The sequence below is a fragment of the Mastigoproctus giganteus genome, chromosome 5 (genome assembly GCF_048544385.1).
Source record: "Mastigoproctus giganteus isolate SK-2022 chromosome 5, ASM4854438v1, whole genome shotgun sequence".
Taxonomy (NCBI): Eukaryota; Metazoa; Arthropoda; class Arachnida; order Uropygi; family Thelyphonidae; genus Mastigoproctus; species Mastigoproctus giganteus.
In genome coordinates, this window is record NC_143579.1 from 235,482,212 (window position 1) to 235,507,254 (window position 25,043).

At 36.5% G+C, this 25,043-nt stretch overlaps 1 protein-coding gene across 6 annotated transcripts in view; it reads left to right on the forward strand.

The window, feature by feature from the left end:
- The first annotated feature begins 10,631 nt into the window (after nt 1–10,631).
- fzr (fizzy and cell division cycle 20 related) overlaps nt 10,632–25,043 on the forward strand; it is a 155,895-nt gene continuing 141,483 nt past the window's right edge. For 5 of the 6 annotated variants that reach the window (XM_090374457.1, XM_090374453.1, XM_090374456.1 and 2 more), the window contains exon 1: nt 10,632–10,740. The gene's annotated coding sequence lies outside the window, so the exon portion shown is untranslated. Of the gene's footprint in view, nt 10,741–10,884; nt 11,007–25,043 lie in introns of those variants that run through there. The other variant, XM_090374454.1, reaches the window with a different exon arrangement.

Sequence of the window (25,043 nt, forward strand, 5' to 3'; positions counted from 1 at the left end):
TTTTCTCTCTCTCTCATTGCTGACTAAAATTTCACTACAAGAGAAAAGATTCTGGAAAAAAATATAAATATGTCTATATATATATTTAGGCTTTTTCTTTTGAAGATCGGATGAAATAAGTGGCCTGAGGACGGCTGGTTCCGCCCAGTTACTGCTTGTTTTGTCGTTCCTCCGAAGAGAAGAGTAGAGTGTAATAAATAGTAACACCTGTGTTTCTAGATGAAGATAGGAGAATCTTTCCTTGTACCATTTTGAAAAAGAATACTCAGCCTCATCCTGAGTTAAAGTTTTGATACCATATAAATCAGAGTTCTAGTTCCACAAATATTTTTTTTTTGGAAAGAAATTTATCCACCAATTGGAACTTTATCATGTATGACATTAGAAAGGTTAATGATATTGTATTAATGTAAAGAGAGTTTGGATGGTATGCATATTTAGACAATATCAACTGCAATAATGAAAAGAAAACAGAAATCAAACTGTTGAAGTATCGATCTTGTGCTCTTGCCTTTGATAATCCAAACAGCTGATAATTAAAACAGTGTGCTGAAAATTTTCATTTAGAGGATGGTTTCCAATTCCTTTTTATGGGAATTTTGTTTATCTGTCATGAGTGACTTGTGTGTTTCTGTTTTGAAAATGAAGAGAAAAATCCATTTTTTGAAAAGAAATGAAAGGAAATAAGGAGGTGACAGTTTTGGAATGTGATCAAATACAAGAAAAGTGAGTGGAAAGTGTATAGATGAAGGGTAAATGGCATGAGACCTCACCCCCTCTCCTACAAGTCAAAACAAATCTGAAAAGATGAATAAAGGTTGTGAACCTATCAGTTGAATAAATTGTCCAGGAAAAAAAAAAGAAAGACAAAAAGAGAAAATGAGATCCACTTAACATTTTACTATCTTCTTGCTCAGTTGCTTAGAGGATATTTTTTTTAGGATGTCTCAGTTTTATGTGCATGATGGTTGTCCTTCCTCTGAAGGCATGCAAAAAGTTCTCCCATTCAGAACTGTAGTGAACATTTAGTCTTTCTCATGCTCTGACATGGTGTTCCAGTTAATAGTGAAGGACTATCTCCATGAAATCACTCAAGGAATATGATGCAGTGATTCTTTGTATTCTTTGATTTTTTGTTCTTATTGCAAATTCTGTATATTAGTTGCAGGAATTTAATTATATTTGAGGATTTATATCATATAATCATTTAATGTTTGATGTCTGCTATGTTTTTCTTTAAAAAAAAAAAAAAAAGGGGGTAAATAAATAAATAAATAAGATAGAATAAGTAAAATAAATGTTCACCTGTTAGAAGAATATTTTTTTTTTTGCTGTTTACTTGATATATTTTTAAATACATTTATTATAAAAGGATGTCATATGTATTGAACATTTGTGTTGTCTCAGTTGCTAACTGTCATAATGAATAGTATATCTAGTGTCATACTATACTAATTATGTTAAAAAGAATAGATACAGATTCTTTGATTTTTTTTGTTGCATGTAATACTATTGTGCGGAGTCAATGCTGTTATAAAGGAAATGTGACCAAAGAATTCTTTGAGAAGAAGTTTCAGTATTTTTCCCTGACCAACAATGAACAATCCTATCAGTATTCCAGTGCTTCAATTGTCCAGTTCAGACGTTTGTGTAGAGAACATTCAGTGCAACATACTACAACAATTTGTGTTAATACAAAAATAAACATTGCTACAATATAGACATTGCATATATGATAAACACCTCTTGTGAAAATTTACTTGCTAATATGGGATTTTGTTTAAGGTCTGCAGACCAAGTTGTTGGCTCATCCAAGGTAGGATTAGAGGACTCAGAAGATTTTGAAAAGTATGTAGACACGTTTTTTCTTTTTGTTTGGGGTACCATTTATCATAGTGGAGAACAATCCGAATTCTGTAAGAGGAAAGATGTCTGTCACTTCATTTTTTTTTTACACCGGTAGAATTCATGTTACACTTTTTTTTTTTAAAAAAAAAAAAAAAAAAAAAAAAAAACTTGAGAAATTTTGAGCTTGTGAAATTCTCGGCGCTCAGAATCTCTTATCCGTAGGGGGAAGGTGTGTGAAAATGTTTTCACTTTTCAGCCCTTTCGCTTATTTTCAAGAGGTATTTGGCCTAATAATGCCTGATATATTTTTCACGGCCTATACAACTAAATTATATAACGATAGCGTCACTTGAGCTAAGCTTTTACTTTCGAATTCAAACACCCCAGGGGTGCGCTCGCCGTAATACTACACCACAGTGACGTCACCCGTTCTCCTGAGCGGACAAGAATGTTGATCGAACGCAAAGGTCCGAAGAACGGTGAATTGTATATGAGTAGAAATTACCAGAACAAGACACAGCAGGTCTTGCATAACAAGACCTTTATAAAGATATTAATTGTCACTACGACGCCGTGCATGGTACAGTATCCATTTAATTCTTCTCCCCCCCCACATAGTTGACTCGTGAGAATAAGACAATTCTTAGGGAGCGCAGTTGAGGGGATGCGGAGGTATATATTGGAAAAGGGGAAGAAAGACGGACACACAGAGACACAGTGATCTTGGTGCAAGACATGACTGAAGAAAGAGTAGTGATAGTTTTGGCCGATTTTTGTCATTGTGTAAAGAAGATGTAAATTAATAATTACGAGGGAAAAGATGAGAAAAGAACTATATTGATGTCTGGAACAGATTTCCCCCCCCCCTCGAGGCGGTGCAGAATATTTTCGGGTAAGTCACCCCTATTGTTTAATAACAAACGGTATTAAATTGCACAAAAGCAGAACCTACAAGTTGCATACGTTTTAATGCATTTATATTTATAAGACACCTTTCCTCACATAAATATACCCCGACAACTGTATTATTTTCTTAGTATTCAACTTTAATAATAATGCGACTTATTAATTTAATTGTCAATTACTAATTATACTATTAAGATAATATAATTACCTGTCTCATATTTCAAACAATGGTATGTTAAGACAAACACTAATCACATTGTACTTGCTAAGGAATTAGTGGAAAAACCATATGAAGAATATTACAACATTGTAATATAGCTAACAGCAAGATAATGCTTGCATTCAATTAATTTGTCTAACAATTAAATACCAATTAATCTACTTTATTTACCAGTTATATTGTACTCATTTGTATACATATATGTTAAATAAACCTTATTTTGTTTGTTATTATTTTGCGTTCTGATCATTCTCTCTAAATTACATAAAATTCACTGAACAATCATTTTTAAAAGAATCATTTATGGCGGCATTTCGAACCAGCCCTTAGCTAAGAGTTGTTTCGGGATGAAAAACACAACGCAATTCTGTCGCTGCGAGTACGCTCACTGTGACATGTTGAGTGAGACTTGAGGGCGCAGGATTTTGTCCTAATTTGAACCACTAGATAGATCATTCGAAACCCAGGCTTTTCTGGAATTCACATGATATTGTGCTGACTTGCTATAGCAAGGATTCACGAGTATATTGATAGGCAAGAGCATAATATGACGGAAAAGCCTGTGGAACAATATATAGGGGAAAGAACATTTGCACCTGAGTGCGCAGAGCAGCAACAAAGGATATAAAAGTTTATATATGTGAGGTAGAATTAAAAAATTACACAAAATGCCAAAACTAATAGGAGAAGAATATCATAAATAGGAGATGTTGAAGCCGTGAGAAGGAATGTGAATGTCCTAATGAAATAATGAATTTAGCAAAAATTATAGGCTGAATTGAATAGCCAATTAGAGAGAAGTGATTAAGTTAATATATGGAGTAATAGCCAGCATCAAATAGGGGTGGGCAATTTTGGTCCGAGAAAGGGGTAGAGATTTTAATTTTATAATTTCTCTACCCCTTTCTGGGACCAAAATTGCTCACCCATATTTGATGCTGGCCATTACTCAGTAACTCCGTATATTAATTTAATCATTTTTGCTTTACAGCTCCTTTCTCTCTAATTGGTATTCAATTCAGCTTATAATTTTGCTTAATTCATTAGGATATTCACAGTTTTTCTTCCTCACGCCTTCAACATCTCCAATTTCTGCTATCCTTCTCCTATTAGTTTTGGCATTTTGTGTAATTTATACGCATCTAGCTTTACACTTTTAAACAGACTTATTAATTCTACCTCACACACACACATATATATATATATATATATATATTTAATATAAAATAGATTTGTATATATATATATATATATTTATGTAACGCACTGCATACATAAATCGTTATAGAATTTTATATTATGTTTTTTTATTTTGAATTGTAGATTGTGAGTTTCTGTTATAAATTTTTAACGTTCTGTTCGAATGTAGTTTTTCTGTTTTACCCCACATTGGTCGTCAAATCAAAGCTTCTAAGTCCATGTTGAAATAAATGTGTGGCGTCGACAACCAGCGAGCTTAAATAAAAATTCTTTTAAACAAGCAGAGGGATTAGCACAACCAGCACTAACTAATTCCGATACGTTTTTTCAGGCACCCCCTGTCTACTCGTGACTTGGTGGAGAGGGTAGGGGTGATTCACTTTTTCCGTGGATTAATTTTGGATGATTACCAGTGATTTTTAGGTATAGTATAGTAATAGAATTCATACATTTTCTTATAAGAAAGCAGAATAGAAATCGTAGACATTTATGATTTCTATTACTAAATACGATGTATTTTTCAAAATAATAAGTTTCATTTAATGTTAACTGCAGATGGAAAACCTAGATTAATTGTGAGGTAGGATATATGAAATCGATGGGTATTATAAGTCACTGTCTTTTTTTAGGTCATGATTTAAAATATAATGCATATGCATATTTTAGGCACCGTGCAGGTTGCAATTTGCTGTACAAAGGAAAACAGTAAGAAACTTTAAAAAAAAGACATTTATTTATAAATCAATGATAAACATTCAATGTGATTTTTTTAGAAACAGAATAAGTATAAATCTAAAAAGTGAAGTAATGAAAAGTTTATTTTACATATTCCAAATCCATTTTTTTGTTGTCATACTGATTAATTTTTGCATTTTTTTTCCTTTCAAGATTTGAAAACAATAAGGAACTGATGGGTTTACCCAAATCCCTATACATTATAGTAGACAAATTTTGAATATCAAAATTTATGTAACGAATTGGATGATTATAATGGGTAATTTTTAAATATATCAGAACAAATCAAGAAACGTTGTTTCAAATTCGAATAATAAATGGTATTAATATTTTTTTCTTGCTAACATTTCACCATGGTATTCCTTTTTACAGACAACGCATTCCCAGTTGACACTTTTGTTCCATATTGCGCATTTTACATAAATCCATAAATGTCTGAAATCAAAATTTCAGTATCCATGCTTAAAACTTCTGGATTACAGGTTGGTTCTTTATGTCACCATGAATTCTTGCGTTTTACAGCAACAGTAGTGCTAACAATTGCCTAAGGGCCAGAGGTGCGAGCAACGCTTACCCAGTTAAGTGATATCTGTGCTTTCTGGGAATCAGCAAGCTTAATTTGTTGAGGTAAGCTGGGAGATTGACACAAGAAGCGATGCCACTGTCCACAAACTGTTACTGTATGCACTCCCATTGATTTACATTGTTCATTTAGGCTACCTGTAGCTGCTGGTCCCAAGTAAGCGGTCACCTGCGTTCTACGTTAGAGCACCATAAGCGAGGAGTCTCCCCCAACCAGGAGGCACAAACCAAGCTAAAAAGATGGCAGGAGAAGCCACTCCATGGCAGACACTACAATGATGTGTAAAGTATGTTGATGTCAAACGGCACCACGGCTTTCCCCCATCTCCACGTTGCTTTCATTGTAGGTGAACCAGTTCAGTGGGAAGGCCAGAGATTTAACAAGTATATGGATATTGTAAATGTGTAATGTCATGTACCGTTGTTCCTGTGGCCATTTAGTCACTGGACCCCTCTGAGGCCCAACGTTGCCCGCACTTCGCCCTGTGGACGTAGACCAGGTACACCAGTATTTTAAATAAGTACTCTAGCAGGCCCTGCCGCCTATTTTCCTGAGATTTCAGCGGCTAGGACTTTAAAAAAAATAATATATCGATTGCGTTGGTTGTGCGAAACTCTATATTTAAACGAGAATAGATTTGATGTGTGGGGCGTTCGCTTGTGTGCAGAAAGTGTGGGGGAGGGGAGGCTGAAGACTGGGGGTAAAGGCAGTAGAATGAGGACGATAGAGAAGATGTCCCCAGATGAGCAGTGGGGCATCCCCATGGCCCACCATGATGATCTCCATCCAGATCACGTAGATTAAATTGCTTCCAATGCATGGGTCACTAGCGGGGTGCTCTTCCCAAAGACTGAAGGTTTCATGCACGCCATACAAGACCAGGTAATCAACACCAGGAACTATAGAAAAGACATGGCCAAGGAGCCTGGAGTGTTCGATTACACATGTCGACGATGCCACCTGGCCTCAGAAACGATCGAACACATCACCGCGGGATGCAAGGTGATCACACAGACTGAGTTCCCTGATACACACGACCAAGTAGCCAGGAGAAGATATCAGAAGCTAGCAAGGAATTACCAGTTGATAGAAGAACGTGTACCGTACTACGAGTACGAACCAGGCAGTACTAGAAACCACAACCCAAAAGCTGTACTGGGATCGCGCCATAATAATGGATAGTACAAGCCCGCATAACAGACCGGACATAACCCTTGTGGACAAGAAGAAAAAGACTACTTATCTGATTGACATAGCGGTATCCAACACTGGCAACCTTCAGAAAACCCATGGGGAAAAATCAGGAAGTAGTAGTAGTAGTAGTAGTAGTAGTAGTAGTAGTAGTAGGGGTATGTGATGCACGAAAGCAAGTGTATGAGCTTATGCAGCATCAGCCAAAAAAAAAAAAAAAAAAAAAAAATCACACCATTCCTTCCCAATGCCTGTCCAGTTCCTCCTTAAATTTATATACCCTATCAACTTCAACAACGAGAGATGGAAGTTTGTTCCAGCAATTAATCACCCGCTGGCTAAAGGCAAATTTCCCCACATCTATTCTTCATCTGTCTTTTCATAATTTGAATTTGTGCCCCCTTAGGTTCGTAACCTGAATATTTTCAGTGTGCTCAACCCATTGAAGGCCTTATACACCTCAATCAAATCACCGCGCAGGTGCCTAGTCTCCAGCCACTGCAATTTGCAGAACTTAAGCCTCTCTTGGTAAGAGGATGCCTTCATTCCCCTCACCAATCTTGTTGCCCTTCACTGTACATGCTCAAGAAAATCTACATCCTTCCTAAAATGAGGCCCCCAGACCTGTACGCAGTACTCAAGGCATTGCCTGACCATTGCCTTATACAGAAGGACATCACCTCCTTTTCCCTGCTAGCAAAATTTCTATATATCATTGACAAAACCCCATGACCTGGCCTGGCAGCCTGTCTGCATTAGTCATAAAACTTCATATCTGACTGCACAATTACTCCCAGTTCTTTTTCATTTCCTACCACTTTAAGTGTAGTACCACACAGTTGGTACGTTTCTCTGGGTTAACTGAAGTTTAACGCAAGGTTAAACTTCAGTTGCCACTTCTTAGCAGTAGCACACTGCCATTACTGTCATTACCAACCCTGCTAACCTTTGTATCATCTTCAAACTTCGAAACTAAGCCTGATATACCGTCATCAATATCATTGATAAATATACAAAACAACAGTGGACAACACCGAACCCTGTGGGACTCCATTAATAACATTAGTACACGAAAAGCAGGACCCATTGATCACCACACTCTGTCTTCTCCCGCTCAACCACCCTTTTATCCATTGTAGCAACTTACCCTTAATACCATTCTGCTCCAATTTGTACAATAGTCTTCCATGCGCAACAGTCAAAAGATTTCCTGAAATCCAAGTATATGATATCAAAATTATTTTTTGCATCCAGTTCCTTTGTAACCACATTATAATATCCTATCAAATTTGTCAGACAAGACTTTCCCTTAACAAACCCATGCTGTGTCTCAATTATTGCTGCAGTGTTGTCTAGATGATCCTGCAATGCATCTTTAACCAGTGACTCCATTATTTTACCCTGATCAGAAGTTAAACTAACTGGTCTGTAATTACTCGTATCACCCTTCGATCCCCCTTTGTGAACTGGGAATACATTTGCACATCTCCAATCCGTGGGGACCTCCTCTGAGTCCAAGGATGCTCTCAGAATTATGGCTAAGGGTTTGCTTAGTTGCTTTGCCTCTCTTTTAATATAACTGGATAGATCCCATCCCACCAGGTGCCTTTCTTATGTTTAACTTCAACAATTTCTCCTCCACTTTGCTATCAGTTATTTCAAAATCATTAAGCACCCTGCTGCAATTTGATAACCTTCTGCCATTTTCAAACCTTAATAACTCCTCATGTCCGAATGTAGATGCAAAATACTCATTCAGTTTGTTTGTTATCTGAGCAGGATCATCAACAGTCGAACCATCGACATCAAGTGGACCAATCAGATTCATCCCCTTTCTTTTAGAGTTTATATAAGTAAAGAAATCCTTGCTGTTTTTCTTAGCATCCTTTGTCAAAGATTTCTCGTAATCTGCCTTCCTCTTCCTAACCTCCTTTGGTGACTTGACTACAGACTATCTTATATCTGCCATAGGCTTCTGTGTCGCTTGATAATTTATATGCATCCCATGCATTTTTCTTCTCTATCACGAGTCTCATTAGTTCATTTGATAACCATTTAGGCCAAAACCTTGAACAATATTTCTTAATATGTATGAAACTTTTAGTAGCTTCCAAGATTAATTCCTTGAGTGCTTCCCATTTAGAATTTAATGTTGGTAACATTGTCAGTTGATCCCACTGTACAGAAAAAATTAAAAACTGTCTGAGACCACTGTACTCACCTTTACGGAAACAAAAACCCTTTCCTTTACCCCTGATGGTAATTATATCTTTAAGTAAATCCCACATCAGTACACTGTGATCACTGCCACCTAGTGGTTCCTTTATCTGCAAATTCTTAATATCCGAAGATTCACTGCTGATAACCAGATCAAGAGTATTACCCTCTCTGGTTGCTTCTCGAACATGCTGCTGCAGAAAACAATCATCCAATAAATCCACAAAAGTCTTACTATTGTGTGAGTGACCAATCCACAAGTTCCAGTCAATATCTAGGAAGTTAAAATCCCCCATTATAATCATTCTAATTTACTAGCCCACTCTATTTCTCTGCACAATTGTTCATTTTATTTTTGATTATTATTATTATTACTAGCCATCTAGTGCAAGGAAGCCTCAGGCTTATGCTGCACCAACCAAAAAAAAAAAAAAAAAAAATTTCCGAGTTACCCATAGCGTGAGAGAAGTAGAAGGGAATCACCAAGAAACAGAATAACGTTGATATCCAGCTCAAGACCCTGGGTGTGCCCAGCCCATACTCACCAGATGTGAGCCCCTGTTTCATTGTACTCATTCGAGTCATTAGGCTTATAACACACTCCTATTCTTATTTTTGCTTTCTCAGTTTTTATGTCACAACAAACTGACTCAACATTGCACTGTTCATCTTTATCAACTGGATGCACTTCTTTTGATTTTATGTTTTTCTTAATTGACAGCATGACACCTCCTCCCTCCCTATCCCGTTTATCCTTTCTGTACACATTGTTCTCCCCAAATTCCAATTCTGCATTCGTAATATCAGTGCGACACCACGTCTCTGATAACCGGACAATATCTGCCTTGATAACTTGACCAACACTTCAAATTTATCAAATTTATTTACTATACTTCTAGCATTGGTATACAGGCACCTATTCCTATTCCTGGTTACCGTGACACATCCCATATAGCCACCTGTTCCACGATGACTGCCATCAGTCCCTGAAACCCCCAGCACCCCTCGCTCCATGTCGCCACTGCAAGAATCACCTTCACCTCTGCCTGCGGCTAATTTTAACCTTTTAGTACATGAACCTAAGACAGGAGATCAAAGAGATGTGGCAAATACAACAAGTAACGACCATCCTGATCATCGTGTCAATCCCAGGTATGGGGCCAAAGACCCTACATAACAGCCTAACAGTAATAGTTCTCCCAGCGAACACCTACAAGGTACTCCAGAAAGTTGCAATCCTGAACACCTGTAGGACAGTCAAAGAGTTCCTCGACCAACAGTAACACCAGACATAACAACAACCACCCTGTGTACTTGGTAGCAATATCCGTTACGAGGTGGAATCCCCAATCATGGAGAAATAATAATAATAATAATAATAATAATAATAATAATAATAATAATCCTGCCAACCTTTGTATCATCTGCAAACTTGGACAATATTCAATCACGCATCGCAAGAAGTATCATTTGCCTTCACCGTAACGAAATGTTAAAGGAAACTAAGGAAATTCTATGGGATCGAGAACAGAAAATTCCAGATTTATTAGATCCCATGAAACTCAATCCCTTCTTCAGCTTTTCCTGAGCAAATTTTCTTACAGTGCAGAAGTGTGAACAAACTTAGAACTTTCCTAAACTGCACCGAGTTTGGTATTACGCGCAATTCCTTTGGGCTATTTTAGGCTTTATTTTCTCAAATCGATCTGTTAATTTATGAAGTGATGGCTTTCGAGTGTTTTTGTAATGAACGTTCACTGAATTATTCGTTAATAGCTTTCTGGATATTGTGTTATTTATTTCGTTTGCAATAGCAAGTCGAATTACTTGTGTTATAGTCGTAAGTATAATTTTTTTTTCTTGAAGAAAATATTAATTTTGTTATTATTCCATGGAAATTTTGCTTTTTAAAACCAAGTAGAACACAATGTGTTATAAGGTGTGGGCAGGTCACCGAGATTTTAAAATACAGCATATTGACAGTTGTGGCTGTGGGAGTATTATACCCTTTAAATCCCCCCCCCCCTTCCCGTCCCTCTTAATTATGACAGAGTTATCACTTTAAAGGGACTTTTGGTCTGGTTGTTATACTAGGATTGCTGGAAGGTGATAATCTTATCTGTTAATTAACTCGCATTTCTAGGGAACAAAAGCATGAAGTCCATGTTTGAATTAAATATATTTTTAACATTGACAGGCGTTTTGCATTGATATATGTATTTCGAATTACGAATAACATGGTGTTCAAAACATACATGAACTCAAAGTTTTTTTTTTTTTTTATCTTAAAAGTGAAATTGTATCTCTAAAAGACATTGTTATGAATTTATATTATTATTATTTCTTCAATGATACATATTGGGCCATTTCACTGAAATGATTAATTCAAAGAGATACGTTCATAAATATTTTCTGAACAGTTAAAAAGGGTTCAAGAATGAATTTAAGATTTTGGATCCGCGAACATTAAATAAAAAGTACAATAAAACTTCTCTAAGACGACCACCTTCGATTCAATATATAGAGGTGGTTGCCTTGCTGAAATATATAAATATATAAAACGTCAGATATATAATGACATAACGAAAATTTTAATAGAACAATAGAAATGTCTTTTTAAAAAAAATTTTTTTTTTACATTATATAGTCTTAAAACTTAACATAAAATTATTTAATTATTTATTTTAATTATAAAAATCTCAAAACTAAACAGATAATATAAATATATGTTTTATTTTTTGATATATTTGGATAACATAGTTTGGATGATTTTTTTTTTTTTTTTTTTGTTGTATTATTTCCTTTTCTAAAATAGTTTAAAAATCATTTAATAATTGTAACGTTTTATTATTACTTAAATCACGCAATAAATTTTTAAGTACAAAAACAGAATTTCAACTTTCAACAGAATTTCAACTGTTTGAATTTTAAAATCATTTAATAAAAACTGGGAAGGAGAACTTTGATTCTGATAGGAACATTGACAACAATGTTCCATATCAACATTTACATTTATCTGCTGTCCAAGTTGAATAATTCCTTTTCAGTGTTCTCCCCAGAAAATTTTGTCAGCCAGGTGGCATTATTAAGTCGCTGGGTGGTGAAGTGTAATACTTCGCAATATTATAAAATTTTCTGTTATTTATTAATGTGACTTAAGTGATCCAGAGCAAAAATTAATTGCATAATTTAACATTATATGCTCCTTTTGCATTGACCTTGATCGCATAGCATGTTCAAATTAAAATTGATAGAGATCAGTGAGCATTACCATATGATACTGCGAGAATTGCTGAAATTTTAGCCAGGCGGTCAGTTAAATTCACCGGGCAGTGCACCCATTTGATAGGTCCTGGGGAGAACACTGCTTTTTGTACTGCGATAAAATCAACCTTCATGTTGGTGTCACAGTTAATTCCACGTTTATTGAAATACTTTTGTATAGTATAGTATTTTCACTAACACTATTCCAGGCCATTTTATGTATTCAATAATGTCTGTTAGTGAAATTTTTTTTACTAATTTTTCAACCTTTCATGCCCTGTCCATTTTTTTTACTAATGTGGTTAAAATACATTGGCAACGAGACAATTTATATGATTACATGATACCTTGGTCCAGTGGTTGACAAACACTTGATGTATTAGTAGGAAGAAATAATAAATTGATATCACTTAAATTCAAATTTTTAAAATTACACGGAGTATTATCTAATAATAATAATATCTTTGTATTTTTTTTTTTTTTTGTCCAAATTATGAAGCCATTTAGAAAAATAGCACTCGTCATCCACTTTGTTTTTTTATTGGCCTACCAATCAACGTTCGTGAATGCCACATTTATGTTTTTAAAACATTGTAGTCTCAGTACAGTATTAATTATTAATGGTTGTTCTTTTTTCCCCAAAGAATTAGAACCTTTAGACCAGTGGTTTTCAACCTTTTTTTAATAACGGCACCCCAAAGTCATTTATTTTATTTTGGGGCACCCCTACTCAATTTTCTGCCTGTTAGATCCGATTCTGTGTGTGTGTGTGTGTGTATATATATATATAAAAATGTATAGAAATGTATGTTTGTATAGAAACGCAGTATTTTGGTACATGATCGGGTGTAGTCCCCTGATGAATTACCTGATCTATGTACCAATTGTTATTTTCATTATTTTCATTTCTATTTATTACTACTTTTTAATATGCATTAATTACCACTTTTTTCTAGCTTTTGTAAATATGATTTGGCTTATCAATTCAGCCAATTTTTCCACTTAATTCATTAGGATCTTAACATTCTTTTCTTCTCATATCTTCCATTAGGCATGGCACGTTGTTGTTAATAACTTTCCCATCTTACTATGTCCTTTAGCATTTATTTCTATGTTTTATTTTATAGTTGTATCCTGTTCTGTAGCCTTGCGCGTCCAGGTACATCTATTCTCTATTTTCTTTTTCTTTTCCTTTCTTTACCTTTTTCTTCTCCTTTCTTTACCTTTTTCACCTGTTTTATATACTACTATATATATATATATATATATATATATATATATATATATAAAATATTAAAAAATATATAGAGGTACTAAGTAAACATCAATTATAGATTACCACAAAATTAAAAAGATACTGTACACCTTTTTATAATGAAATAAACATTTAAAAAAAAAAAATTATAAGTTTAAATAACTTAAACCCAAATTACATGGCACCCCTGGAATGTTGTTGCGGCACCCCAGTTGAAAACCACTGCTTTAGACTAGAAGAATTAGAATCTTTAAACACTAATGATTTACTTAGCAAAGCATGATAAAAGAGGCCAGTTCATCTACATTAAAGATGTCTGTGGGTTCATATTGTTGTGTTAAAGATGGCAAATGTGAAATCCACTGTTCCACATCATTTTCATTCACAGATGTACTTTCACCACACAATCTTCAAAACAGTGTTATTTCTGTTACAAAATTTACTAAGCCATCGATTGCTAGCAGAAAATGTATTTTTTTAAAAGCTTTGCAAAATTAAAATCTTTTTCTCATAGCATTGGACTCTTTACTGGAATTCCTTTTACACCATCGGTGCCTCCATAGCCAGGTGGGCAGGAGCAGTAGTGCATAGCACACGCTTCTTGATTAGACTAGGGTTCAAGCCCGTGACGACCAAATACAGAGGATGCGGAAAGGTCAGGGAATGACCACCGCATATCCCCGGAGCAATATGGCCTTAGTTGCTAATGCTCCTAAAAACCAAATAACAAACAAACAAACAAACAAACAAACTAGCACCATCAACTAGGTGAGTGTTAACTCATTCATTTCGTGCTATAGTTGATGCATTTCTCGTTGAATATTTTTATTCAACGAGAAATTTGATCCAAATTCACTTTTCTTTAATATTATTTTCTTCTTGTAAAATTTTTTGAATTTGCATTTTATCATAATTATACTTTTCTGCTAACTGTCTTTGCAATAAACACTTTGCTGCATATTCTATAACTTTCACTCTTGTTTCTAAATTTAAACTTTTCATTTTTCTTTTTTCTGCTATCACATCTATATTCGAAGATGGATAAATAAAAAAAAAAAGAATGAAATACCTATTTGGTAGCAATATTTACATAGTTACTTCAGAAACTCCAGGTTCATAGAAATCTGTGAAAATACTGGCTACCAAACAACAGGATTAACAGTCCCAGTTAGGTAAGACAATGGTTATCTTAGAAAATTATGGATTCCTAGAAATCAGGAATATACCAGTCGCCAAACAATAGAATTAATGGTCACGGTCTGTTAAGACAATGATCATCATCTTAGAGAATACAGTTTTAATACATGGCACTTATTTAAAACTGTTCTAAGAAATATCGTTCCTTTGTATAAAGGTGGTCACTTATAGAGGGTCACTGTGTTTGTGTTGCCTTGTAAATTTGTAGAAGAGTTTGCAATGCAAAAAATATTCAGTTATTTTAGATTGTACCTCAGATGTAAGTCACATGGAACAAATGATGGTTATAATTAGATTTGTTTCTATGTCTAGTTACACTAAAAATTTTTGAATATTTCTTGAGATACTAAGCCATCTCTTGATACATCAGGGAAAGGACTAACAGAATCTATACTAAAAATGTTACAAGCGAACCCCATTGACCTAAGTAACTACTGTGGGTAAGGGTTTGATAATGGTAGTAACATGAAAGGTAAACGTAATGGCATACAAGCAAGAATTTTACAAGAAAATAGACGAGCTTTTTATGTTCCATGTGTCGCACATAATTTAAATTTAGTTGAATCTGATGCAGCACATTCTTCAACAACAGAATTATTTTTTGGAACATTACAAAGATTATATGGAATTTGCGCTGCTTTGCGAAGTAGATGGAATATTTTAAAAAGGCACATAAAAATTACTGTGAAATCTCTACCAGAAACAAAATGGGAAGGAAAGGTTAAAGCAGTACAATACCAGTTATGGGACGTTACAACTGCATTAAATGAAATCAAGGAACAAGCCAAATGAAAAGATGCAGTCAGAAATATAAGTTTTGTTAACAGAAATTACTTCTTTTAAATTTATTATAAGTGTAGTTGTTTGGTATTGGGTATTATAAATAAAGTATGATTTTGTAATAACTGAGAGAAAAGTGGAGGAGAAATTGTTGCAGATACACATAAGAGAAGACACCTGGGGTGGATGGGATCTATCCAGTTATATTAAAGGAGACAGCAAAGGAGGTAAGCAAGCCCTTAGCCATAATTATGAGAGCTTCCTTGGACTCAGGGAGGTACCCATGTAATGGAGATGTGCAAATGTGACCCCAATTCACAAAGGAGGATCAAAGGCTGACACAAGCAATTACAGACCTGTTATTTTAATTTCTGTTCCAGGGAAATTAATGGAGCACTGGTTAAAGCAGCACTGCAGGATCATCTAGACAAGACTTCAGTTATAGCTTGGACATAGCATGGGCTTGTTAAGGGGAAGTCTTGCCTGACCAATTTGATTGGATACTATGATGTGGTCACAAAGGAACTGGATGCAAAGAATATTTTTGATATCATATATTTTGATTTTAGAAAGGCTTTTGATACTGTTGCACATGGAAGACTGCTGCAGAAATTGGAGCAGTGTGGCATTGGAGGCAAACTGCTGCTATGGATAAAGGGATGGTTGAGTGGAAGAAGACAGAGTAGTAATCATTGGACAATGCTGTTGGTGGACTAAAGTTATTAGTGCAGTCCTTCAGGGTTCAGCGTTGGGTCCATTGTTGTTTTCTTATTTATTAATGATATTGGTGATAGTATATCAGGCTTAATGTCCAAGTTTGCAGATGATACAAAGATTAGCAGTGTTTTTAATGACAGTACGCTGCTGCAACAGGATCTAGGAAAGTTGAGCAGATGGGCTGAGAGGTGGCAACTGAAGTTTAACATTTGACAAATGTAAAGTACTGCATATGGGAAGCAGTAACCCTGGAGTAACGTATCAACTATGTGGTACTACACAGACAGTGGTAGAGAATGAAAAGGACCTGGGGGTAATTGTGCAGGCAGATATGAAGTTTTTTGAGCAGTGCAGATGGTCTGCAAGAGTAGCTCATGGTGTCTTGGCAGTGATATACAGGAATTTTTCTAGCAGGGATATGGAGGTGATTATCCCCTTGTATAAGGCAATGGTCAGGCCTCACCTTGATACCTTAATGCCCACTTTCTCTCCCTATTTTCATTCTCTAAGATGATGAAAATAGGGAGAGAAGGTGGGGCCCACCTCCTTTCTCCCCTCTAAGATAGTGGTTAAAAAGTACCATGTTGGGGTGCATGGTTGCTGAATCGCCAGCCGACTGAAGAGCAGTATGGCAGAGAGGTCTGTGTTTACTGTCCTGGTGGGATCCTTTCTAGCGAATCCACTTCAGGGGATCCAAGGTCAGTCGGTTTGTACGAGTCCATGCCAGTAAGGTAAGTCTAATTCAGTAAGGTCCAGTTTGGTTGGGTTCATATTGTGGGGTGAGAGGACGGGTCAAAACTGTCCATGACCAGGAGTACAGGTGGTGATGTCAGTCATTGAGTTCCATTCATAGGGGGTACTGGTTTGATCCAAGAGTTTGGGTATCATCATGTAGCTAGTCCTTGAGTTTCAGTTGAATCTTTTTCTCTTCCTTCCCTTTATCTTTTTCCTTTTCTTTCCTTATTTTTGTTCTTTTTTTTGTTGTCATGCAGCTTTCAATTGTAGTGAATGGCATTTAGTGTTCTTCTTAAGAAGAGTTTCTGTGCATATTCTGATAGGGCCCTGTACTCTTGCTCTGAGTACAGGAGATGATGCTTCATTCCTTTTGGAAGATATTGTATCCGCACTATTATTATACTTCTTAGATTCTCATATTGTAGGCAGTCATGCATGATGTGGTTCCAGGTTTCTCTGTCCCCGCATGTGCGGTATGGATTTTCCGTAAGTCCAAAGCCCAGTAGTTTTTCATTAAAGGGATCGTGTCCAGTCAGTAGGGAGGTTGTGTGCAGCCCTGGGAAAAACCAGGCAGGTTGCTTGAGATATATGGTGTGGATGTCAGGTATGAATTTATGCGGCACCTCGCCCTTGGTTGTTTCTGTCCACCTGTTTTGCCAGATGTTCATTAGGTGGTTTTGGTGTTGTGCTTTCTGAGACTTGTAACTACTAGCCAGGCCCGTTGCATGTTCCAAGAAGAGCACCTCGCTTTTTTTTTTTATGAAAACTCCAAACACGAAAGGTATCAAAACCTATAGTACTTAGTACCGTGCATGGGTTGAAAGAGAAGTGTGTGGGGGGGGGGGATGCCGGAAACTTTGCTCTAGAGACTAAACATGGGTTTCGCCACTTCAAGCCTCCAATAAGCAATTTTTTGGAGAGTAAGTAGAGGATCCCTGCTCTGGCTACCTCCAAATCCAAGGGGAGCATTCCTGCTATCACTGGGATGAGCTCTAGCTTTGTAATACAAAGCTAGAGCTCATTCTTTTTTTTTTTTTTTTGAGGCTCCAGTCTTTTCTGGTTATCCTGGAGATCATGGTGAGTATATTCTGATCTAATTTCTCAGATATTTGAGATGAGGCAGATATGTGAGGTTTCTATCTAAAATAATTCCTTGGTATTTTAGCTGTTCAGTTAGTTTAATGGCGACTCCATCTATTTTTATTTGTGGTGATCTTTGCAAGGTGCCCTTTAGTAAGATTGAGGAGGTCTTTGTTGGTGAGATTTTCAGCTGGTTTCTTTCCACCCATTGCTGTAGCAGTTGCAAGGCATATTGGCCTGTGTCTCCAATCTTCTTGAGTTGGCCTCAATGGTAAGTATGAGATTGTCTGCAAAGGCTTGGGAGCCCACCAATAGCAGAGTGATAGTGGTGGAAGTATGGGAGAGGATGGTGATAGTGGGTGGGAAATAGAGATAGAACAGTGGGGAATGGAAGTTGGAGGCATCCACCCAGAGATCAGAAAATACAAGATTTGAAGAGAAACAGAAGATGAGTGGACAATGTTATCACTCCCTCCAAAATGATCCCACTTCTGTAGAAGGGTCAGCAGACTTGTCCAGTTTGTCATAATACAGGCAGTTGTGGTCTATGCCGGAGATTGAGTCTAGATGAATAGGTAGTAATCACACTCCTGTAAGGGTCAATGGTCTTGTACAGAAAGGACAGATAGAATAGGAAGGAGAGGGAAGGAGTTATGCTCTTAGATAAGAAGCACATAAAATCAAAGGCAGCCAATATGGGTGGCCAGTGCAGTGTTGAATCAGTTTGGTGTGATATAAGCAATTGGGAAGCAAACATAAGAGTAAGAATGTGTTATAGCCTAATGTCTCTGATGAGTACAATGAACAACTGTACAAAGAAATAGAATGAGTCAGTAAATCAGAATGTATTCTAATGGGGGATTTTAACTTTCCAGATATTGACTGGAACTTGTGGGTTGGTCACTCACACACTAGCAAGACTTTTTTAGATTTAATGGATGACTTATCTATGACAGTGTGTTCGAGAGGCAACCAGAGGGAGTAATACTCTTGATCTGATTACCAGCAGTGATAATTCATGCATTAAGAATCTGCAGATAGAAGAACCACTAGGTGGCAGTATTGATGTGGAATTTACTTAATGATGTAACTACTATCAAGGGTAAAGGGATAGGTTTTTGTGAAGGTGACTACAGTGGCATCAACTGATGATGTTCAATCAGCAAATTTGAAATGGGAAGCATTCAACAAAATAATCGTAGTACAGGCAGTTCACACTTTGAGTTCCCTGTTTTATCAGTTATTTTTTTCAAGTATCAACAAAATCAAAAATATGAACTTTAATTGCAATAAATAACTTCTAAACATTCATAAATACAGCATTTCAAACTATGCACATAGCTGTGCAATACAGTAGTACCCTGTATTGTATATATACTACCACAGCAGAGATTGTACAAAATGAAACAGAAGCAGTCATTAATATTGATAACTAATTGCAACCTGAAGTTTCTACAACTGACACTGATCTGCTTCAAGCACACGATGGAAAGTTCACAAATGAATACCTCCTTGAAATGGCAAAATTCGAGAAGCTGAGGAAAAGGGAGATTTAATAGCTGAAATTCCTGTTTGTTCTTTCACTCTCGAGGGGCTTGACGAAGCTTTTCAACACAGGAAAAGCAACTAAGATTTTCAAGTCACAAGATTCAAATTTCGAGCGCACTAGAAAAGGTGCTACAGATTTTAAAAATCGCTTTTGCATGCCATCATGAAATTTATATAGAAAAGAGAAGACTGTCTTGGAAACAAACGACGCTTGAAGCATTTCTGAAGAAGATGACTCCTTGTGCTTCCAACAAACTGACAATGTGTGCCGAGCCAACAATGTGATGAACCATCAACAAGTATGCATTTAATGATGTTGAAGATGAAGAATAAACATTCTTTAACATTTATACAACATAAATAATTTCTTTATTATTATAATTTGCTTGAATTTAAGGGCCATGTTTTCATTTCTTTGGAAAATAAATCATTGTTTAAGCATAAACTACTGTTTTGTTGACCTTTATTTCACATTACTATGGTAAATTTCTTTGTTGAGAATGTAACCCTTTTTTTAACATTACATCTGTGGGGAATAAATTCCCGCTTTATGAATTTTTGCTTTACGAGTGTTCACTAGGAATGAATTAACTCGTAAAGTCGGTAACTACCTGTAGCTACTAGGCTTTTTGTACCAACTAAGAAATACTGTTCAAGGATTTAAATGGATGTCAGATGAACTAAGGAGACTCATGGCAGAGAAGAAAAATGTATGGGATGCATATAAATTATCAGGTTGACACAGAAGCCTGAGATAGATATAAACTAGTCTGCAGTCAACTCACAAAGGATGTTGGTATGCTAATGTAGATTATGAGATATCTTTGGCAAAGGATGCAGGGAAAAACAGGTTTAAATAAGTAAAGAAGGACTTCTTTACTTAGGTAAACACTAGAAGGAAGGAGATGAATCAGATTGGTCCACTTGATATCAATGGTTTGACTGTTGATGATCATGCTCAGGTTGCTGACAAACTGAATGAGTATTTTGCATCTATATTCATACATGAGGAATTCTTTAGGGAAAGGGATGCCAGAAGTTTATCAAGCTCTAACAGGGAATTAAAGCATTTTGTAATAATAAAGAGGAAAGTGGAAGAGAAATTGTTGAAGTTAAAATAAGAAAGGTACTTGAGGTGGATGGGATCTATCCAGTATATTAAGAAACCAGTGAAGGAATTAAGCAAATCTTTAACATAATTATGAAAGACTCCTTGGATTTGGGGGGGGGGGTGTCCCTATGGACTCAAGATGTGCGAATATATCCTCAATTCACAAAGGGTAGCACGTGTAATTACAGATCCGTTAGTTCAACTTCTGTTCCTGGGAAAATAATCAAGTCACTGGTTAAAGAAGTAATGCAAGACTATCTTGACATGAGTGCAGTTATACTTCACACACAACATGGGTTTGTGAAAGGGAAATCTTTTATGAATTTTTTGATTGGATATTATGATTCAGTCAAATAGAAACTGGATGCAAAAAATAATCTTGATATCATACACTTGGATTTCAGGAAAGCCTTTGATGCTGTTGCACATAAAAGACTGCTGTACAAATTGGAGCAGTATGGCATTAAACCCAAGTTATTGCTATGGATAAAGGGATGATTGAGGGGTAGAAGACAGTGGTTAACAATGGGCACTGCTCTTCGGGAACTAATGTTATTAGTGGATTCCCCAGGGTTTGGTGCTGGGCCCATTGTTTTCTTTATTTATTATTGATTAACAGGCATAATATCCAAGTTTGCAGATGATACAAAGGTTGGCAGGGTGGTTAATGATAGTATGCTGCTGCAACAACATCTAGAAAATTAGGCAGATGGGCTGAGAAATGGCTATTGAAGTTTAACATTGATAAATGTGAAGTAGCGAATATGGGTAGCAGTAACTCCAGAGTAATGTACTGACTTTAATTTTCCACTCAGGTAGTGGAAAATTAAAGATTTGGGGGGGGGGGGGGTAATTGTGCAGTCATATATGAGGGGAACAGGCATTCTGATAACACACATTCTGTGTGTTATTAGACACTCAGTCTAAAACACTGATGGTACCAATATCTTTCTATCTCAGAAGATTTAGGAGAAGTCCGGTTGGCCTCTCTCCCTAAAATCCACTCATGCACACCTTCTCGATGGTAAGCCCTGTTATGTCACTAGGTGGCAACGAACGTGTAGAGTGGTTCCCTTCAAGATGCCTGTTCAGTGTGAAGAGGAAAAGACCAAACCCTCCAGCACATGACATCACAATGAAACAAATGGCCCTCATTCCCCAACAGCTTTCACTCCCCCCCCCTTATGGCAGCGAGAGGATCAGAGTGGAAGCAGAGGGTGCTAAGAATCTCTGGGTACGACCAGGCTGCCGTGCACGGAAACTGAACTTGGCCTGTTACAATGTAAAATTGCTCATCGGTGAAGACAGGATATTAGAGCTGGAAAAGGAATTAGAAAATGTGAATTGGAATATCATCGGTTTGGCTGAAACAAGAAGAAGAAATGAATCACTTATAAGTTTATCAAGTGGAAATCTGCTGTACACCAGTGAAAGGAGCAAAGAGTAGAGTTGGCTTTCTGGTCCATAAAGATATAAAAAACAATATTTTGGAATTCAAAAGTACATCACCAAGGGTGTCAAGCCTACTACTTAGGATTTCTAGGAGGTACAAGCTAAAGGTTATAATGATTTGTGCACCAACATCGAGCCATGATGATGAAGAGGTTGAAGAAATGTACACCGAAATTGAGTCTTCTAGATGAGCAGAAAACCTACTACACTCTATCATTATGGGGGAGACTTTAATGCTAAGGTTGGAAAGAGACAAAACAGTGCAGAAAGGGGAACTATAGGAAATTGTGGAATTGGTGAAAGAAATGAAAGAGGTGAAAGACTTGTGGAATTTGCAGAATCTTGAGGATTGTCAGTAGTGAACACTTTTTTTCGGCGAAGGTAAAGAAAGCCTGCATGAGAACGACGAGAAACGTCAGATAACTTACACGGAAAATTAGTTTCCTGATATGGCACTCTAGCACTGCTCACTTGGTAAACAGGCGGTAGGTGTTATCGGTCTGGAGTAAAGTCGAGAACGATATATTGATTAACAGGTAGGCGTGGCAAACTATGTGCTGATTAGTGCGCAAACACAATATGCGATAACATCGGTTTAGTATCACTTTAGCAGCACTAATTGTAACTTGTCCTAATTGCACATGCCCTAACCTTTTTTCACCATTACAGTATTTCGTAATGGTGAAAAAAGGTCAGGTTATCTCTACTTGAACCCCTCCCGAAGCAGAGGGGATAACCTAGCATTTTTTTCATTAGAATCAGTCACATTTAGAAATACTGTACATTCATAAAAAATAAATATTTTTTATGACTGTGTTTTTATTTTCTTGTTCAATAATATGCCCTAATGGTGAATAAAGGTCAGGTTACCAAAAAAAAAATGAATAGCAAATACTTAGAAAATGAATAGCAAATGCTTAGGTCAGGTTACCTCCACTTGGGGCTTAGAGGGGAACAGGTATCCTGTGTGTTATCAGACACTCAGCCTAAAACACTGATGGATCCAATATCTCTCTATTACAGAAGATTTAGGAGAAGTCCGGTTGGCCTGCCTCCCTAAAATCCACTCATGCACACCTTCTCGATGGTAAGCACCGTTATGTCACTTAGGTGGCAACGAACGTGTAGAGTGGTTCTCTTCAAGACGCCTGGTCAGCGTGAAGAGGAAAAGACCAAACCCTCCAGCATATGAGAGCACAACAATACAAATGGCCCTCAGTCCCCAGCAGCTTTCACTCTCCCTCTTACGGCAGCGAGAGGATCAGAGTGGAAGCAGAGAGTGCTAAGAATCTCTGAGTACGACCAGGCTGCCATTCACGGAAACTGAACTTGGCCTGTTATAACATACGATCACTCATCGGTGAAGACAGGATATTAGAGCTGGAAAAGGAATTAGAAAATGTGAATTGGAATATCATCGGTTTGGCTGAAACAAGAAGAAATGAATCACTTAAGTTTATCAAGTGGAAATCTGCTGTACACCAATGGAAACAGTGAAAGGAGTGAAGGTGGAGTTGGGTTTCTGGTCCATAAAGATTTTAAAAACAACATTTCGGAATTCAAAAGTACATCACCAAGGGTGTCAAGACTAATACTCAAGATTTCTAAGAGGTACAAGGTAAAGATTATATTGATTTATGCACCAACATCGAGCCACGATGATGAAGAGGTTGAAGAAATGTACACCGAAATTGAGAGTCTTCTAGATGAGCAGAAAACCCACTACACTATTATTATGGGGGACTTCAATGCTAAGGTTGGAAAAAGGCAAAACAGCACAGAAAGAGGAACTATAGGAAATTTTGGAATTGGTGAAAGAAATAACAGAGGTGAAAGACTTGTGGAATTTGCAGAATCTCAAGGACTGTCAGTAATGAACACTTTTTTCAAGAAAAGGGTGAACAGAAAGTGGACATGGAAGAGTCCAAATGGATTAACAACTAATGAAATCGACTTCATCCTCACTAACAGAATATATATTGTGAATGATGTTAGTGTCCTGAACAAGGTAAATGTTGGAAGTGATCACAGAATGGTAAGATGCACATTTGATAAAGATGTAAGAAAAGAAAGAAAAAAAAAAGACTAGTAAATAATATGAAGGTCTTTGAGATAACAGAAGAGGAGAAAATGCAGTATGTACTGGAACTTAAGAAAAAGTTTCTAGAGACGGCTCAGGACCAAGATATTGATGAGAAATATTACAACTTTCTGAAAATGATAAAGCCCAAGAAATCTATAGGTAAAAAGAAATCCAAAGAAGAAAAAATTAGTCAAGAAACACTTGTCATGATGAACAGAAGACGACAAATGAAGAGCAAGATAAACACTGACAAGGAGAAAATTGAATATACTGAGTTATGCAAAGCCATTAGAAAGAGATTCAGAGAGGACATAAGAAGATTTAACACAAGAAAAGTAGAACAAGCATTAAGGGAAAACAAAGAACTTAAATCAGCAGCCATGAGCAGTAATACAAAAAGACAAATGATACTGAAACTGAAGAATAGCAATGGTGTACTTATAAATAGCAAAGAAAGCATAATTCAAATAGCAGGAGACTACTATAGAGAATTATACAAGGAGCGAGGGAATGATGCCAGCAGTGGGGAAGATGGATTGCAAATTAGTAACACATATGACATACCCGATATCCTTCCTGATGAGGTAGAACATGCATTGAAAAAAATGAAGAATCAGAAAGCCCCGGGGGAAAACGAAGTTACTTTAGAGTTGTTAAAATTAGGAGAAAGAGACATGACACAAAAACTGGCAAGACTCTTCACAAAATGCATTAGAAAAGGTGTGATGCCTAAGGAGTGGAATAATGCAACCATAGTTTTGCTGTATATGAAACGAGATAAATCAGAAATTGGAAATTATTGACCAATTAGCTTGTTATCCCACATCTACAAGTTGTTCACAAGGGTCATTACTAACAGATTAGAAAGAATACTTGATGAGAATCAACAGAAAGAACAAGCTGGCTTTAGGACAGGATTCT